Here is a 16,662-nt window from a genome sequence, read left to right as displayed (position 1 = left end):
TCATTCGTAAACAAATAATTTTTTTGAATTGTACTTTCATCTCTTTCAATATATGATAAAAGTTACTTTAGTAAAAACTAGTAATAATCGTGGGTCTGCACGGATAAACTTACTTGATACGGTAAAAAATATATTTAAATGCATTTGTAAATTTTAATAAGTCATTTAATTATTTTATGAATAATGATCATATAAAATTAATTGTATTAAATAATTATTAAAATAAGACTTATGAAATAGAAAAAAAAAATTATATTTAAAAATAAAAACTTTGCTTTCAAAATATTAATAATTATTAATTAAAATAAAATAAATATTGTGCTAATAATAACGAATAAAAAATTATAGCTGATATTTTATGTGACAGAAATCGAGAGAGAGTGAATGAAAAGAAGAAAATTTTTGAAATAAGAAAGAAAATAGTAGAGAGAGAAGAAAAGTTGAAACGAGAAGTTGAGTTTGGGAGCCACTTGTCAGTTATGTATTGGTATAGAAATGTAAAAATGGACACTTACATGTAATAGAACATGGAATGAATAAGTGATAACATTAATTGATTACATAAATGTTTAGTAGTATAAATTTTGTGAACGGAAAGGATAATTTTGGAAGTACGTTCAATTGTATTGTTATCGGTAGATTTTATATACACCATTATCTTTCCTTAATTATTACACAAGTTAATTATTACACTAGTAAAGCTAACTTTACATTTATTTTTTTGTTTTTATAGGTTTTGTTCAGGATAATTAGAATAATGTTTTTTAAAGTAAAAGATTATACTATGGAATTCAAATCAATTTATAAGATGATATAAATAAAGTTGGCGAACATCATCATTTAAATCATGTTTGATGTAATATAAATCAAGTAAGAAATATTTGGCTTTAGAGATTATTTTGAATGTTATGTTTCTAATCAATTTTTGGGTAAATATGGGATTAATGGTGAATGTTTGTTTTATGAGAATATACTCTTTTTGCATTTGATTTGAATTTTGTTAGATACAAATAATTTTTATGTTGGGTTAAATTTGTACATATTTTTTGCTTTGACTTTAAAAGGAATCCCGCAAGTTGACGATGGGATGGTTCCCTTGAATTAGTTGGTTACAAAGTCTGATACCAAAATTTCAAAAAACAATCAAATTTTGGTTCATTAAAGTCATTCACTTAAAATTAGTTTTAAAATATTTTTTATTTTTAAGGTGATTTGAATCATTTGATAATTAATTTCTTATATTTTTAAATTTTGAATATTATTTGTTCTGTTTTAGAATAAAAAATAGAGTGACATGCGGAAGCTACGGCAGAGTAAAGCTTCTGATGCTGCAGAGTGAGGGTGTACTAGCAATTAGGTATGTGAATAGGCTGGGTTGAGCTAGACTTTGTCAAGCCTGAGCCTGGCCTGCTAAAAAATTCACAGCCTAAGCATGACCTATGATCTATTATATGCTTATTATTCGGCCTGAGACTGGCATTTTCAAAAGCCTGATTAGCTTATTAGCTTGCTTAAAAAGCCTATATCATTTTAACATATGAAATTAAGCAATTTAACTAGTGTTTAAATAGATTAGGGAATCAAAATTACTATGGGACTAAATGTTTGTTTATATTGACTTAGTTGAGCTTACATAGTAGCTTAAGTTTTGTGAGAGTATTTATTTGAGAGAACTTATCAAAGCAACTTATAAAATTATTCATAAAAAAATTTCAACTTATTTTCACAAGTTCTTTAAGATTACTAAACTTTACTTTTGTATTTTAATATAAAGTACATTATACAATATTAAAAAAATAATATTTTTATTCATATTTATTAAAATAGACCGGCTGTAGAGGCTTAAAAGGATTTTTTTTATATCTTGTGGCCTAGCCTATTTAACTAAATAGGCCTATAAAAAGCCTAGACATTTTCTATGTTAGAACAAGATTTGGTTCTGCACTCAATCTTTAAGTTTTGATGAAACAATACATATATTTTTATGTAACAATTTTGTACTCTAATAGTTTCTTGAGTGTGCAGATTCACTATTTTGATTGATTAAGGATTGGTGTCCAGAAGATCATCAGAATTAGCATTAGCACGCATCAAAAGAACTATTCATCCATTTCTAAAGTGACATCAGCAATTCTGAAGAATGTTGAATCCCTATCAAAAAGGATTTTGAAAGTGTTTCTAAAGATAAGCTACTATCAGATCAGAAGTCAAGATTTTAAGGCTCATATAAGCTTTTGCTTCCAGCTCAAAAATTAAGATGCGTCGTTCAAATTCAATTCTCTTTGGTCATCTACGTTACCTGATCTCTTCCATGCTCTTTCCACTGTAAGAACAAGATTTGGTTTTGCAATATATCTCTGAGTTTGATGATAACAATGAAGTATTTATGAAAGAACTATTTTATGTTCTGATGTTTGTTTCTGTGCAAGATTATGTTTATCAGAATTATTATATCAAACAAACACTACAAGATGTACGCTGAAGATTATATGCGAAGTTACTATGTGTAACACAAGTCGCAAACATTTTAGGGAAGCAAGTATGCTTCCGTATCTGATCACAATCGGAAAGATATTAGGACATTTGATATTGCTGTTGCAATGATCCTATGGATGAAGGATAGAAAAACACTTAGAAAGGGGGGGTTTGAATAAGTGTGACTTTAAAAACTCTTAAGATAAAAACAATTGCACAATAATTTTTATCCTGGTTCGTTGTAATGGAAACTACTTCAGTCCACCCCCTTAGAGTGATTTACCTCACTTGAGGATTTAATCCACTAATCAACCTTGATTACAATGGTTTTCCACTTAGATACCCTCTAAGTCTTCTAGAGTATTCTGATCACACCTTGATCACTCTAGGAACCTTTTACAAATTAATGTAAAACAAATTCTTACAAGAGTATAGAAATGCTTCTTAATAAGCTATAATCACAACTGTGATATTTCTCTTAAGTTCTAAGCTTAAATCTCACTAAGATATTACAAATGAAGTGAGGTTGAAGATGAAGTTTGAGAGCTTTTGAATTTGACAGCGTTTCTGTATTTTTGCGCAAGAGTTGTGTATACAGCTTCTCATCAAAACTTCTATTTATAGGCGTTATGAGAAGATGACCGTTGGGAGCATTTAATGCGTTGCGTGATCTGTACAGCATTGCATTTAATGTTTCACTCTTTTGTCAACTACCTCGAGACTTGCTTTTCCTGCTTTAACTGACTTTACCTTTAATAGCTTCTAACATTCCTTTTGTCAGTCAGCGTAGCCTACCATCTTGTACTTGCTTCTGATCTGATGTTTGTAGATACAACGTTTGAATATCAGAGTTATTCAGCTTGGTGCAGAGCATCTTCTTGTCTTCTGACTTTGAAGTGCTTCTAGCGTGATACCATAAGAACTTCAGTGCTTCTGCTTCTGAACTCAAGTTCTTCTGATGCTTCATAGACCATGTTCTGATTCTGCTTGACCATCTTCTGATGTCTTGCGAGAGCATGTTCTGATGTTGCATACTTGAACCTTCTGAGTCAGTGCTTCTTGCGCTGAATTGTGCATACTCTTTATATATTTCCTGAAATGGAAAATGCATAGGATTAGAGTACCACATTGTCTTATACAAAAATCATATATAATGTTATCATCAAAACTAAGAATATTGATCAGAACAATTCTTGTTCTAACAATCTCCCCCTTTTTGATGATGACAAAAACATATATAATTGATATGAATTTGCAATCAGAATATCAGATGACTAAAGACATTTACACAGTTATAGCATAAGCATATAAACATAGTGTGTGAATATGTCTCCCCCTGAGATTAACAATCTCCCCCTTAGATTAACAATCTCCCCCTGAAATAAATACTGGAAGAATTTATAAATAAAAGACTTCCCTGAGTATTTTCCATTTCAGTCGAGACGTTCACATTTGCCTAGAACTTCAGAACATTCAGAGCTTCTGCTTCTTGCTTCCATAGGACAGCTTCAGAGCTTTGAATTTCTTCTTGAATCATAGCATGCTTGGTTGTATCAAAACATTCTTGAATGTACCAGAGCATCATCAGAGCATCTTTACATCCTGGAATGTTTAAGAACAAACTAGACGACAAAAGTCAGAGCATGAATGAATCAAAACATTCTTTTAGGAAAGAACATATATCAGAGCAAACTTTGATAAGTTCTTAAAAAGAATATGTATCAGAACTGTAACTCGGTGAACTGACTTTTTTATCGAAATGTTGCGGTAAGCAAGAGTCGCCACCGACTTTTATTTTATCCAATTGGAAAGGCAAAAAGAACAGGAAAGACCTTTGAAAGATTTGAGTTCAGGGGGTAGGTTATACAAAGGGAAGGTGTAAGGCACCCTTTGCATCCATGGTTATCCATGGGCTCTTAATTGCTTAGCTCACTTATTTGTTTGAATTGTTTGAAAAGTAGGGTGTGAATAAAAAAAGATTCGTTTAAGGACTTTAGCTTGTAAATAAGCGTAGCCTTGTTTTGAATTGATTTGGAAAAGAGGTGTGAAAATCATTTTGAATTTTGAATTGTGAGCAAGCATTTAAGAACTACCTACCCTAAGTTTGTCTTTCATGTTCTTTAAGTCTTTCGGGCGAAAGGGTCTATCCATACCATGAGAGGGCAGGAAGTCTTTCAATTGGATGTTCGGGTCATCGAGAATAATCGTTCGCCACAAGACTGTCCCTACCATAAAGAGGGCAGGTAGTCTAAGGGAAGGATATGATAGTCATTTAGGCAACATGTAAAGACTCCTTAGCATTCGAAGGGACGATCATCCTTTATCGAGGCAACGTCAAGGGACGAGATCATATTTATCGTAGGCAACTCGAAGGGACTATGATCTTTATATCGAGGGACTATGATGATTTTATTGAAGGCAACAGGCTAAGGAGTCCCTACGCTCGAAGGGACTTGACTATTTTATCGAGAAGGCAGCATGAGAGGGTGTTACCTTAGAGGTGGGTGTGTGTAGCAATCACGTGATTGAATTAAGATATTTAATCTTGGATTAGTGAGCTAAGTTCGATTACTTATCTTGCACTCCCTATTTTACTGACCACGCAGTTAATATATATAGATAATAAAATAGCAGTTATAGTGTACGGAAAATAAAATGCGGAAAGTATAAAGTCCTAATTACTATTACATCAAAAATCGAATGAGCAACCTATACACCTTCTAGAATTTAAAAGACAGAAATTAAATAATTTAAATGATTAAATAACAGCATAATTAAATAAAAGATGAAATTTAAACAATCATGCGACGTTCAAGAGTTTTGAGATGAGAAGAGAATCGCGAATTGAAATTAAAGTTTAGTGAAAACGTTCGATTTAAAGAAATTGAGTGAAATCCTAAATTAATCTAAACTAACCACCATTTAATTTTAAGAGAATTTTGTTTAAGATTAAAACCTAAAACTAATTATTTCATGACTAAATGATTAAAAATAATTAACTAATTAATATCTAAAAAGATAATTAATCAAAGAAACCCAATTCTAAAATTAAAATACTTTTTGTGATGTTTTAATTGGTTGATTATAATAAAAATAATAATTTAAAGAAGTTAATAAAAAGATAAAACTAGAAGAGAATATAAAATAAACAAGGGAGAAAAGAGAAATCAAGCCTGGGGGGTTTAGTCTAAAAAAGATGAGTTTGAACAGCAACAATTTGGCCCAAAAAGAGAAAGCCCAGGGAGTCAAGATGAGCGCGAGATCCTGCGAGGCAAGGTCCTGGGAGCATACCGTATGGATCACCCATCTGCATCTTTAGATCTGAATGAGTAAACATCCAAAGGCCTGGATCTGAGGGTGCGTCGTGGACGTGCATGAGCGTATGGAATTGGATCTGTAAATCAAACAATTTATAAAAATATAATACCTCACCTGGGCTCGAACCCAGGTCGTGGGAGTTACAAGCCTCAATTAATTTCCATCCAGCTGCGTACGATACTTTGTTAAAAATATGCCTTGAAAATAATAAATATAAAACAAAGATATCAATGGGAAATTCAAAAGCTAAGTCAACGCTGGGGCCCATGTACCACGCTAGGACCAATAGAGAGAGGTGAGAGTGGGTTGAAATTCTGACCAGCCAACAAGGGATCTCCACGCGTGACGGGAGAGAGAGAGGAGTTCTGACCAGCGAATGAGAGCATGGTCCAAGGGTCAAGGCTACACGTCATCATCTTCTTCCTCTTTCCCTACAAACCTGGGAAATTCATACTCATGAACGAACGCGTTAGTAAACAACAAATCTTGCCCAGATCACCTTAAAATCACCTTCTGATTCCGAATATGTCCACCATTTGGTCTGAAAGTTCCTACGAGTTGGAATACGAAAGACAAAAGAAATATGCCCTAACCATGGCACGATGTTATCCACACGTCAAAACTCAGTGTTAATACACCCAATCGATCCTAATCAACATCATGAACATGTACGAATGCACAAAAACACTTTATATGGGGGAAATCATGATTTTGAATTTTACCAATTGCTTACCAAAAGAAACTAGCGAGGATGCCGAGTCTGAGATGCCTTGGGTTCGTGTGAATGCTTGTCTCGACCCCTAGTAGTCTCAGAAGACTGAATGGAGGCTTGGATTCACCTGAAGACGGCTGGAACTTTGCTTTCGAGTTTGCCCTAAGCTTTGAAAATTTTTATGAAAGTTTTGTTAGGGTTTTTAAGGCTGCAAGCACGTGAGTTCTGAAGCTGAGTGCTATGGGTATATATAAGGGGTGAGTTAGGTCAAAAAGGTTTGGAAAGAAATCACATTTTGATTGAAGAAAAATATTGATTTTGATTCTTGATTCTAAACTTTCTATTTTTTTGCTCCAATCTATTTCATGTCCTTGTTCACGTGTTATATCCATTTGATGGTAATTTTGAATCTCTTTTAATGAATGACAATATTTCATGGCCTCTTATATGATTCTATTTGATTTATTTTTGATTTATTTGATTTATCTTGAATTTAAATAAGTAAATTAAAAAATAAAAGAAAATAAGATCAACAAAATAAAAGTGAATGGATTTATGGGCCTCTTGGATGATATATAAAAAAGAGTTATGTAAATTAATTCCATCATTTTTATATTTTACTTAATTTATTTAGTTTTTAAATAAATAAAACCCAAATAAAATAAGTAAATATTATAAGAAATGGATGAAAGAAATTATAGGTCCTTATTTAGCTCCTCTTCATGTTTGAATCAAAGAAAAATGAGCCCATTTGGAAAACTTCAAGTTTTGGTCAATATCTTCTCCATGCATTTCTTCAAAATTTTCCAACTTGCAACAACCATATCTCGCTCAATTTTTATGGCATGGAAATGTTATAGGACTTTTTGGAAAGGTCAAGATGTCCTCTAAATAATCCTTTTGGTTTCATCTTCATTGAAGTTTCCATGTTCATGTATGCTCCATTTTAGAAAGATGACCTTTTGTTGACTTTTAGAAAGACCTATAATGTTTTGATCTATATCTCTTAAATGAAGCATTTTTGGACTTGGCTTGTGAGAGACAAAGTTGTAGAGAATTCAATTTCCTTCAAAATGAGCTTTGGATGGAAAATTTCTGATGTTCCATGTAGGAGTTATGGCTGGTCAAAGTTCAGTTGACTTTCTCCGATGAAAACCCTAATTTAGAAACTTTTGGAATTGCTAAATTCTGATCTTTCCTTGATGAACCATGATCAATTCTTGATCAAATGGTGAATTATACTTCAATATGAGGATGTTGACAAAAAATCAGGAGTTTTGACTGTACTTTGACCACAGTTGATTTTTAAGTCAAACCAGTCGACTATTGACTTTCTAAGCGATTGAATGATCAATCTTTTGAATTAAGACTTGAAATTTGTCATGGAGGTAGTGTGGAGTATCATAGACCATGTGGGATACCTTGGAGCCTTTGGTTCACTGATTTTCCCTCAGAATAACAAAACCCTAATTCTCTGAGTTTTATTTAGGAGAGTGTGTCTTGGAGCTTTATATCTTGATTTGAATTTGGATGGGAGAAATAGTATGGGCAAATTTTGGGGTATGACAAGAACATATGAGAGATAAGAATGTATTAGAGCATATTCTGCCACGAGAATATCAGAACATTCTTTCTTCTTGCTTCTGATCTTGAAGCTTCACAGCACTAAACTTGCTTCAATTCCAAGAACATGCTTCTTTATAGAATTGCATTTCCCCATGTATTTTCTTCTCATGTTGAGCTTTTTCAGAATGACTTCAATCCTGCAAAAAATATCAAAGACATAGAACTTGCAAATAATGTTAGGAATGTTGAGACTTAATCCCAGTAACTGATATAGTAAACCAAATTAATTATCACGTTTCTCCCTCTTTTTGTCATAACATCAAAAAGCATATAAAAGATTCAGATGAAGAAACAATATGAGAGAAGAAGATAATATTTCATTGATTCAATAAAATATCAGAAGATACAAAAGGATAGAAGCAGATGCAAGAAACAAGAAAACAACTAAGACCAAGACACAATACGACTAGCCTAGCTTAGAAACTATTTTGGCCAGAAGGTTTTGAATCTCAGAAGTGCTTTCTGTCTGCGTCTTCATAAACGATCAAAACTAATTGTGAGTATCTTCATGCTTATCCAAACGAGAAGCTAGATCAGCTTGATTCTTTTGAAGAGCCTTCATGGCGTTCACCAGAACAGAAGGTTCATCAGAAGAAGCTTCACAGCTATCATTCAACGGAGTAGCATGCTCAACAGCAGCATCAATCATGAGAACATCATCTTGATTTTCCTGAACAGGAAGTTTCTCAGCAGGATGATTCTCAGCATCTTGAGTCTCAGCATCAGCTTCTGACATAGAAGCATCTTCAGCATATTCTGGAACAGGGATAACAGAATCAGAATTTGCAAGAGCCTGAAGGATCTCAGCCAGATTCCTTGGAGGTGTAGGAGCAGCAATTTCTGATGGATATTCAACAGCTGGATATACCATATCTGGTGCTTTCTCTGAGGGATTCTCCCTTAGCCATTTGAATAGTGACTGAAAGTCTTCAGTCAGAACACTATAGTGAGGCTCCCACACAACCATTGCAAGGCATGTTTCATCTTCAAGCTCATCTACAAACTTCTTCTCCTCAAGAGATCTCCAATTTCTGATTGGATGATAGTACATACCATCATCAACTTCTAAGAAACAACCAGGAGAACCAGATGCCTCAGCCAATCATCTCTTCTGGATGTTCATAGCATTAAACTGAAAGTCCTTCTTAAATATTTTCCATAAGCTTCGAATAGCAACATGATCCAACTTGGAGTCATGAGCAGCTCTTAAAGTTTCCATCCTTGTTCTGAACTTAAGCTTGAATAGGTTAAAGCAGATATCAAGAGAGGGTTCAGGAGGATTAAAGGTGAATCGATGATCAGGGTACAGAAGACAATAAGGTTTGGATTTTCTTGAGAACAAAGCAGGGGTTAAAGAAGGTGGAGAATCTGTGGTGAAGGTGGATGAAGATGAATTTTCAGAAGGTGTTGGGGGAATGGCATTTAGTGGTTGAGGGTTCAGAATTTGTGTAGAAGGATGTGATTGGTAACTGTTTGGAATGGTGAAAGAATTTTGGGGTTCAGAAGGAGGAGGCTTTTTCTGAGAGGAACAGGCAGAAGAATCTACAAGAAAAGCTTTATGAATGCGCTTCTCAAGGTATTCATCAGATTGTACTTTAAGAGGATCGAAGGGTTGCTTCTGCTTCTTTGTTGGCTTAGCATTAGGTCCTGCTTCTGAGGCCTTTCTCTTCAATTTCTTTTCTTTCTTCTTCTGTTCTTTCTTTCTCAACTCATCCAGAGATGGAAGAGTTCTCCCTCGAATCCACGCAGGATCAACAGAAGTTTGAGCTTTGACACATGACTTCAAATAGCGCTTAACAAACTTGTCTAGCTCTTCTTTGAACATGTGAGAGAAGCTCACAACAAGAGTTCTTCTAGTCAGAATATCTGGAAATATTCTTGGAATAGAAGTTACCTTTTCAATCAGTTGCATCCTTTGTAAATCAAAAGCATTCAGAATACGTCCTTGTATGACAGTTAAGAACTTGGGTGAACCAACAGCTCTCAGAACATCCATCAAGTCACTTTCCATCAGAATATCTGAAATCATTCTGGCAAGAGGGATAGTATTCTTCTTGAAATTTGGATTTTTCTTACGTTCTTCATCTCTTGATTCTTCAATATTTGTCTTCAAATGTTGAAAGAAAATGTTTGAGAGATTAACTTTCAGACCTTTTCCAATGCAGAAAAGTACATACTTCTGATCCTGATTTACGTACGTAGCAGCAAGAGATAGCTTTCTATGATAGAGAGATCCCAGAATAATCTCAGCCCAAACTCTATAGGAAGGCTTCAAAGAAGTAGTTTGATGAGATGCAGATCCAGATGAAGACAATTCTCTATCAACTTTCTCCCAATCAACTCTACCAGGAAGAGCACCCGTGATTCCATCTGTTTCATCAAGACCATACAGCTTCCTTATCATCTTCTCAGTCACAACAACTTCATGCCCTAATACGAAGGAGATGATAGCAGTTGGAGTAACTGTTGCATGAGTCCAGAAATCCTTAACCAAGAGAGGATAAACTGGTCAACCCAATCTTTCAAAGTAGTTTGACCAACCTTGTACCAGCATTGCAGCCTTGGTTTTGAAATCATGTTCCGAAAGATTTTCAAAATCCACCATTGTTTCGCATAGAACTTCCAGTTCATCATAAGGGATAGAACAAGTCTTCAAAGGAAGATAAGCATATTTGTTTTGAACAAGATGTGTCGAAGACATTGTTGAATACTTGAGAATGAAATCAAGAATGCACTCTAAGATTCGGTTTAGAAACTAGGGTTTATGCAAAAATGAGAAAGAGAGAGATGAACGAAAGAGACAATGAATGAAGAGAGAGAATGTAAAGAGATGAAATGTTATGGATATGTGTTTATATAGAGACGGATTTGAAATGAAATGCAATATGTGTTTGAATGAACAGGATTACAGAAAAACATAGAATCAAATGCATTTAATGAGAAATGACGTTAGGAGAGATAACGTAATATTCGAAAGAGAGATGAAAAGTTTAGCGGATCGAAGAGTTTGTAGATAAGGTTTTTGGAGGCAACATGAAAATTTCCCCCAATGTTATGCGCCAAAACGAAAAAAAGTGCCCCTTTTTAATTTTTTATTTTATTAGTAGCGTTTCATTGAAAAGTGTTATTTAATGAAAAATATTTTTTGACAAAAAAAAAAGTTGAAGAATATTAGTAGCGTTTTAAAGGGTAGCGCTGTTTTAGTGAAGAATATTAAAAGCGTTTTAAAGAAAGCGCTATCTTAATAAAGTTTAATAATTACGTTTTTCCACAAAGTGCTATCAAAATTATATTGTCGGCATTCTATAATAGCGCCCGACCATAAAATGCTATTATAAATCTGTTTATCTCCTTTGTAATAACACTTTTTTTAAAATGCTATTAAATTAGGCGATACAAAATATCAATTTTGGGGTAGTGACTCTTTACTTTTCTGCTATTTATCTTTTACAAATTATTTTTCTGCTTCTAATTATTGAAATTGATTTTAAACTCTGATTTTACTCTGCTAAAATTTTCAAAATCACCTTTTTCTTAACCAGACAATTCATCCCTATCTCTAACAACAAATTAAGACATATCTTATTAAACAAGTTGCCAACAATAATTAGTCAATTACATGTAATAATCGAAAGTAAAGGACCCAGAAACACAAACGTATAGTGGAGAGACAAAAGTTCAAAATAGAGTAACTTGAACACTAAGAAATAGAAGGAAAAAAAAACATAATACAAAACTGATCGTACCTGATCAGAAGAATCGTCAAGGCAGCGGAATCTGGCTTGGAGAGCAAGATGGGGGGTACCTGCAAGGTTCTCCGATGCTTAAGTTAGTAGCTATCAGAGAATGAGGGTTGAGAGTGAAGAATGGAATACCTGACCCTCTAGTGAAAGAGGGTATTTATAGCCCCCAGCGCTGGGCCAAGGTTCCCTAATTGGGCCAAATCCAACTGGAGGCCCACGTGCTAGGGAACTGCCAGAACGTCCCGTGCTAGGGCTGAGTCAGCAGGAGACTCACGTTCTGGATGAGCATAGCGTAGGGTTCGGAGATGGTTGACCGAATCCTTCGCTGAAGCGTGACGCGTGGTCTTAGCGCGTGGATAACTCCTGGCGGTTATCCAGTAAATGGGCCCAAATGACTTGGGCCTGCTCGGCTAGTGAGAAGAGTTGGGCCTGCTCGGCCCAGTCCAGAACAGGAGCCCCCCAAGTCATTAGTCTTGTAAGGGTGATGACTTCAACCAGGAGGTTAGCCGAGCAAGAGCACGAGCAATGGTTTTCAACGGTGGACTCCTCGCACGCTTAGGTTGACGGGGAGAGGAGTTGCTGCCGGTCATAAGACCGAATGGTGGTCGGCCGGTGCCCATGGGAACCGGGGAGGCGGTTGTCCCTTGGTTTCCACTTGACACGTTTCGGTTACCGTTTGTCAGCGTGATTGACAGGTGGCAGCTGTGGAGACTGCCATTATTGCTGCGCCGTTTTTAGGCATGAAAGCTGACTGCGCCCTTTGGGTTTCCCAAGCTGTTTCAGGACACGTGGCCTCTTTTCGTGGGTGGAGCCGCCTTGGGGTGTAGGCAATGATGGCGCCTCCTAGGCTGCCTAGGCCATCATGACACCCTTTGGCCTTCTTTTCCTATATAAGGAGTGAGGAGCTCACTCATTTGTCACTTAACATTTTTCAGACCTTCAAGATCGTTCACTGCTCTCCTCTTCGTCTCGTACATCCCTTCTCCGCTCCTTCAAGTAAGTTTCTCGTCTTCTTCTTGCTTTTCTTTAAGTTTTATTTTTTTAACCTTGAGCGCGGCGGGCAGGATTGATGAATGTATCGAGCAAGGTTTACGAGTTCGCCGAGTAGTTCTAGGGGATCGTTACTATTCCCATGCGTTTGCCGAGTAGTTCTAGGGGATCGTTACTATTCCCATGCGTTTGCCGAGTGAGACTTGAGTGAGCGGGGCATGAATAGTTGTATGATACGTCTAGGCTTTAGGATCAATCAAGAATAGTTTGAATGCGACGAGCAAAGGTGGTTGCATGCCTCAGTTAGGGTATGAGTTTGCCGGAGAGCTAGATGCACTCACCGTCCATCGCTGCACCTAGTGACTATTCTGTGGATGCTTCTAATTTAGTTCGTCGGTATTCGATGGGAGGCGGAATTCTTTCCTCGTCTCTTTTCCTCGCCCTTTCACTTGACTTGCGGTGGAAGGGTGGATTTGACCAGTCGAATTCACTGTTTCCTCTGCTTTTCAGGTAAATGGCCGACGAGAACAAAGACGATGTCGTCTTCGACATATCAGACGGGGATGAAGCTATTGGTTGCTCGCAGGACGACGGCATTCCCGTCGTCGAGACTTCCCCGAGGAAACTTGAGGAATGGGTGGCCGTTGCTCCGAGGACGATTGCGTCGCGTTTCTCGACGCGTCTTAAGGAAGCCTTTAATGTCATCGAGGACCTTGACCAGGACGAGGAGCCTTCTTGGGGCGCCTTTGTGCCTAGATCTCATCAGAGGATCTGCTCGCAATTCCCTGGTCCTCGTTTCGCAATGTATGAGTACATCTTTAAGGAGGCTGGTCTCCGGCTTCCCTTCACTCATTTGCAACGGAGTATCTTCAGTTGGTTGCGCTTGTGCCCGTCTCAGCTTCATCCCAACGCTTTCGCTTTCGCGTTCCTAAGAGCCTTCGAAGTTGTATGTGGGTTCTTGGAGGTCGAAGCGACTCTGCCTCTTTTCTTCAGAGTGTTTCATTTGCAGAGGTTGCGCGATCCGGACGGCAAGTGGAGTTGGGTGTCCTTTAAGCAGCCGAAGAAGCTGTTCGCCATTTATCAGGACTCTATCAAGCATTTCAAGAGTCAGTATTTTATGATCAAGCCGCTCACTCCTGAGGCCGAGAACCATTTGTTCGAGGAACGCGAGTATATTGAGGACGGGGTGAGGAGAGTGGGCCCATCTGCTCGGTTCCCGTTGGAGTGGCAGCCTGACCACTTCGAGCGTGGGACCGACTATTACATCTTCCGGGATGAGGATCTCAATGAGCGCGATACGGGGGGGTATCAGCGGCTCGCTTCTTTCGTGGACGGGTTTAGACCGGCAGTATGTACATATCCCAACGGGGATCCCTTATTCGAGGAAGATGGAGGTCCTATGCTGGAGCCTCGGTATATCAACACAAAAGCTATCCTCGAGTGTGGGAGTTACGGGGATGCGATAATTTTGTTAGGTGAGATAACTATTTCTTGTACGAACAATATCCTTTTGGTTCTAACTCTTTATTTTGCAGGAAAAATGGCCGACCTGCATGACAAGATTGTGAAGATGAAGGCAAAGAACAAGGCGGCCGTCAAGCTGACCGTGAAGCGAACGCGGGTCGAGGAGGTCAAGGCGGCTGCTGCGGGCGCGCCTGATGGTGGCTCCCCTTCGTCGATTGGGACGACTTCGGGAGGTTCTCCGGCCGGGAAAAAACAAAAGAACGAGGGGACCCCCGAACTTCGCCCCCTTATCAACGACAACCCTTCTGAGGATGACATAGTGCTGCCCTCATGTACTCTGCACAGGGGGATCTTCTCGAAGAGAAATGTGCTGCTGGAGCGCGAGGAGGTGAGGCATATAGTCAGGCGGGATCGGGTGGCCCGGGATAAGGACTTGTCCGAGGATCTTGAAGGGATGATGAGGGTGGCCGCCCTGGCCTTGGCCCTCAATGCCCAAAGGGTCTGCCCTCAGAAGGACTATGATGCTCTGCAGACCAAATATGATGAGCTATAGCACGAGTTTGAACAGTACAAGGATAAGTATGAGGTTCAGAGCGGCATTGTTGAAGACCTCTGTAAAGAGCAGAACAAGGTCAGGACTTTGGAGGCCGAGGGAAAAAGGCTCCGTGAGCGAATTGCTGTGTTAGAGAGGTCTCATCTCCCTGCTGCCGAGGAAGATGAAGACGAGAAAGCCTTGGTGACCCGCTCCCAGCTTCTGGGCAAGGTGAGGGAGCTGGAGGTCGACTGTGTTGCCACCCTGGGGGTTGGATTTAAAGCCGCGGTGGATCAGCTGAAAGTCCTCAATCCGCGCTTGGTAACGAAGGGCATTGGTCCGTACAATAAGGTTGTGGACGGGAAGATTGAGTCAAATCCGGAGTTCGAAGACTGGGAAGATGAGCAGGAGCCCCAGGGTGAGGACAACGGTGCCGAGGAGGAGGATGGCGACGTCTGACCAGTTTCTTTTTGATAGTGGCCTGCGTGCCAATGTTTTGTGGCCTGCGTGCCAAAGTAAAGTTAGTTGGGCGATGCCCGGATAATTTTTTGTAATATTTGGATATCTCCGGCCAGTTTGGTCGGTTTTTAATACTATTCTGCGTTTTATGCTCCAATGTTTATTTGTGCTTATCTGATTTTTATTGTCGAATATTTATGTTTGTGCTCGGCCGAGGTTTATAGCCCGGGCGTGTAGGGAACGGTCCGGGTGCGCAGAGCAGGTGTGCGCTATAAGCGAGCTCGAGGCTGCGGTCGGGGCCACGTGCTCGCGGCGTGAACGATCCCATCGCGAGCTGGGGTTCTGCCGTGCAGGTACTTCCGCGGAGGGTATGTGTGTAAGGCCCGCCGCGTAGTCGGCTTTGCCTCCTGATAGGGGGTATCCGACCGACGCTGTCGTGGAGCATACGCGCTTGTACCATGGCGCGAGTCCTTGCCCAGCCTTTCCTCGTGTTCGCTACGAGCGGCCGGGTAGCGTTAGGTTGTTTCTAACTGTAATAGCGTCTGAGTTTTTCAGCGTTCCAAGGTCGAGCAAGTTTTTCGCCGAGAAGGTTCTCGAGGTAATACGCACCGTTTTCGGTTTTATCGTAAACTCGGTACGGGCCTTCCCAGTTCGGGGCTAGTTTGCCCTCGCGTGAATCTTTCATGTTTCTGCGGAGAACTAATTCTCCGATTTCGAATCCGCGTTTGATAACTTTAGTGCTATGGCGTAAGGCTATCTGTTGTTTCAATTTCGCTTCTCGGAGGGAAGATCCTGTTCGGATTTCCTCGACCATGTCGAGCTCTTCTCTCCTAGCTTCGTCATTGAGTTCCTCCTCGAGAGGTGACTCGGTCCGACGAGAGGGTTCTCGGATCTCCACGGGGATCACGGCTTCGGTGCCATAGGTTAACTTGAACGGTGTTTCGCCTGTGCTCGAATGTGGGGTCGTCCTGTATGCCCAAAGGACGCTGTGTAGCTCTTCGACCCAAGCCTTTTTTGCCTCGCCCAACCTTCTCTTTAGTCCACGGAGAATGACCCGGTTGGCGGCTTTAGCTTGTCCGTTCGTTTGAGGGTGTTCGACCGAAGTGAAATGCTGTTTCGTCCCGAGTTTGGTTACAAACTCCTGGAATTTTCTGTCCGTGAACTGGGTGCCATTATCAATTATGATCGCCTGTGGCACCCCGAACCGAGCGAGTATGTTCTGCTTATAAAAGCGGAGTACGTTTTGGGACGTGATTTTAGCGAGCGCTTCAGCTTCTATCCATTTCGTGAAGTAATCCACAGCGACCACTAGGTATTTATTCTGGTAAGACCCAGCCGGGAAA

The sequence above is a fragment of the Vicia villosa genome, linkage group LG2 (assembly GCF_029867415.1).
Source record: "Vicia villosa cultivar HV-30 ecotype Madison, WI linkage group LG2, Vvil1.0, whole genome shotgun sequence".
In the NCBI taxonomy this organism is placed as follows: domain Eukaryota; kingdom Viridiplantae; phylum Streptophyta; class Magnoliopsida; order Fabales; family Fabaceae; genus Vicia; species Vicia villosa.
Note: the sequence above shows the minus strand (reverse complement) of the source record.